A 4206-nucleotide genomic window follows, 5' to 3' on the forward strand; every position below is an offset into this window, starting at 1 on the left:
ACAAAATTTCACATACCAGCATGATCAAATATATCAATTTATCATGCTATCACGTAATCATTTAATCAGATAATCACATGATAAATTACCTTGGGTGATGACCAGAATCCGGTTATCACATACAGACATTATCCTGGACAGAATTTGTGGATCGATTCAAGGATCAGGTTTGCCCTAAGACAGCTGTACGACAAATGGAAGAGGATTTTCTGAATTTGGAATAGGGAAATGGAACGGTTTGAGAGTATAGCGAAAAGTTTATTGAATACTCTCGGTTTGTTGAACATTATATTTCATCGAAAACCAGGAAGGTGGAAAGGTATATCTGGGGTTGAAACCATCTATTAGAGAATTTTTAATTGCTATGAACCCAATGCGGCCAAAGTAACAGAACGGAATAAGAATCGGCAATCAAAAGGTAAAGTGGTGGAGAAGAGAAGATGGGAAGGGCTTTCATCTAATTACCGAGGGCCAAAAGCAGTAAAATATGATAACAGTCCCGAACAGAAGATTGGTGAAAAAGTTTGTACACAATGCCGACAGGTTCATCAGGGTAAATGTAAGATGGATCAAAGGAAGTGTTATAAGTGTGACGAAGCGAGCCATTTGTCTAGAAATTGCCAGCTAACCGAAGGTGTTTTAATTGCAATTCCTCGGATCACATACGACCAAACTACCCGTTGTTGAGAATCCACAACTGACAATGGAAAGTAATTTGTCGGGTACTCGAGGAAGACCTACTGTAACAAGAGGAGGGCAAGGAGCGGCACGGGGACGGTCCTTCTAAATGACGAAGAATGAGGTAGAGGCATCACCAGATGTAGTAACAGGCACCTTCCTTCTGAATTCTATACGTGCTAAGGTGTTATTTGACTCTGGTTCAAACTTTTTGTTTGTGTCACCATCGTTTGCTCAAATTGCATGTTTGAATTCTGTGTTACTTGATGATGAATTAGTAGTTGATATTGCTAATAGTTAGGAATCTATTACTAGTGTATTCATTAACTGCATTATTGTTATTAAGGGTTGTGAGTTACCGATTCGGTTATTCCCTATGTCGATGAAGGATTTGATGTAGTAGTGGGTATGGACTGGTTGGCAGAGTATCAGGCTAGTATTCTTGGTAACAAAAAAATGATCAAAATTATTTTACCAGAAAGAGGAACAGTTGTTATTTATGGTGATCGTCAGAATCATCATACCAATCTCTTGTTGTGCTGAAAGCTCATAAATGTATTCGAAAGAAGTGTTAGGGATGTCTGGTATATGTTATTGATTTAAAGAAAGAAAAGGGAAAGCAGGAATTAATTTCGATTGTTAATGAATACCCAGAAGTCTTTCCAGATGATTTATCTGGGATACCTTCGGATAAAGTTATTGAATTCCGAATTGATCTCATACTAGGAGCTACACCTGTAGCAAAGGCGCCATACCGGTTAGCTTCATCAGAATTGAAGGAATTAGTTGCACAATTAAAGGATATAACTGATAAAGGATTTATCCGACCCAGCACTTCACCTTGGGGTGCTCCGATCCTATTTGTTACGAAGAAAGATGGATCTATGCGAATGTGTATAGATTATCATGAATTGAACAAGTTGACAATCAAGAACAAGTATCCTTTGCCAAGGATTGATGATTTGTTCGATGAATTGGTGGGAGCGAGTTATTTCTCCAAGATTGACTAAAGGTCAGGATATCACCAGTTAAAGGTCAGGGAGGAGGACATCGCTACAACAGCTTTCCGAAATAGGTATGGGCATCATGAATTTTTAGTTATACCCTTGGGTTAACTAATGCGCCTGCAGCCTTTATGGATTTAATGAATAGGGTATGTAAGGAATATCTTGTTAAATTTGTTATTGTATTTATCGATGATATTCTTATATACTCCAAGACTGAAGAGGAACACACAAAACATCTTCGTCTAATATTGAAATTGCTGAAAAGAGAAAAGTTGTATGCAAAGTTATCCAAGTGTGAGTTCTGGTTAAGGGAAGTTTAATTCTTGGGTCATGTTATATCAGAAGAAAGGGTGAAAGTATATCCAGCTAAAATGAAGCAGTTGAAAAGTGGGAAGCCCCGAAAACTCCTTCTGAAGTCCGAGGCTTCTTGGGATTGGCAGGCTATTATCATAAGTTCATTCAGGACTTTTCTAAGATAGGTGTTCCATTGACCAAATTGACTCAAAAGAACGTCAAATTTCAATGGGAAAAAGAACAACAAGAGGCTTTCCAACTATTAAAAGACCATCTCTGCACTGCGCCAGTGTTGACTCTACCAGAGGGATCAAAAGATTTTATGGTATACAGTGATGCTTCGAAGCTGGGATTGGGATGTGTTTTGATGTAGAGAGGAAAGGTGATTTCTTTTGCGTCAAGGCAATTGAAAGATCATGAGAAGCAATATCCAAGTCATGATATGGAATTAGCCGCGGTGGTATTTGCTTTGAAAATCTGGAGGCATTGCCTTCTGGGGACAAAGTGCCAGATCTATACTGATCATAAGAGTCTGTAGCATTTGTTAATATGCGGTAGCGTCGATGGATTGAAATTGTTAATGACTATGATTGTGAAATCCTCTACCATCCAGGAAAAGCCAATGWGGTAGCTGACGCTCTAAGCAGGAAAGAAAAGAGCGGAACTATTAAAGCTGTAGCAATGAGAATAAATCTAGTCCCTGATATCGATAAAGAAATCCTTAGATGTCATAAAGAAGCCATGAAAGAAGATATCATCAAATCAGAAAGGTTGGGTAAGATGATTTCGACTTTGGAACCGAACAATGAAGGAATTATGTGTTTTCAAGGGAAAATTTGGGTACCATGTTTTGGGGATATCCGAAATACTATACTAAATGAAATCCATAAGTCTCGATATTCTATTCATCCAAGTACCAATAAGATGTACAGGGATTTGAAACCTTTTTATTGGTGGCCTGGATTGAAGAAGGACATAGCAGATATGTGGAACAGTGTATAACGTGTCTACAAGTTAAGATTGAACATCAAAAGCCGTATGGAAGTCTTCAATCTTTGGAGATTCCTGTATGGAAGTGGGATCACATTACATTGGATTTCGTCATGAATTTACTTCGAATTCTAAAGGGGTACGATGCGATCTGGGTAATTGTTGATCGCCTATCTAAATCTGCGCATTTTGTACCTATAAGAGAGAGTTTCTCTCTAGAAAAGCTGGCTCAGGTTTATATCAAAGAGATTATACCCAGACACGGAGTTCCACTATCTATTATCTCTAATAGAGATAATCGTTTCACTTTAACTGGAAAGTATGTTTTAATATGTGGAAACACCAGAAGCCGTGATTGACCGAAAGATCAGGATGTTAAGAAACAAAGAGATCAATCTGGTTAAAGTACAGTGGAAGTTTCCCAAAAAGGATCGGAAGCAACTTGGGAATTGGAATCGAAAATGAAATCAGAGTATTCGTGGCTCTTTGATTAAAGGAATTCTTTTGAGGGGTGGATAATGTGATAACCGGAACCTAGTTATCACCTGAGGTAATTAATATGTGATTATTTGTTAAATGATTATGTGACAGCATGACAAATTGTTATATTTGATCATGCTAGTATGTGAAATTATATGCATAAATGAGTATGCATTAAATATGTGCATAGATTATATACATGATGAAGTACATGCATAGGTGTATAACTCTTACTATTATATCCTTTAAGATTACTGTGATTTGTAATCTTTATTTCTTTATGATTTAAAGATTTAGAATCAGAGTTCTTATTGGAAATCATAGTTTGGATGTTATTGAGGAGAAAATAACAGGTTTGGCCTGAACCTTTAAATAAACCTTGTGTTAATTGAAAAGGTTTAAAAGTGGCATTATGATAAACTTGTTTGGGTTTAGATGTGTTACATGAAAGCTGAGAGTTTGACTTTGAAATTGAAAAGGTATTGGTAATATGATATGTTTGTTCATATATTTATTATTTATATGAAACATTGTGATAACCAGATCCTGGTTATCACCCGAGGTAATTAATATGTGATTATTTGTTAAATGATTATGTGACAACATGATAAATTGTTATATTTGATCATGCTAGTATGTGAAATTATATGCATAAATGAGTATGCATTAAATATGTGGATATTTATATACATAATGAAGTACATGCATAGGTGTATATGTATGTGTGAATATGTATGTGTGTGCATGAAATTGGTAA

Source organism: Cynara cardunculus, assembly GCF_001531365.2.
Source record: "Cynara cardunculus var. scolymus isolate 2C chromosome LG 12, CcrdV1, whole genome shotgun sequence".
Taxonomy (NCBI): Eukaryota; Viridiplantae; Streptophyta; class Magnoliopsida; order Asterales; family Asteraceae; genus Cynara; species Cynara cardunculus.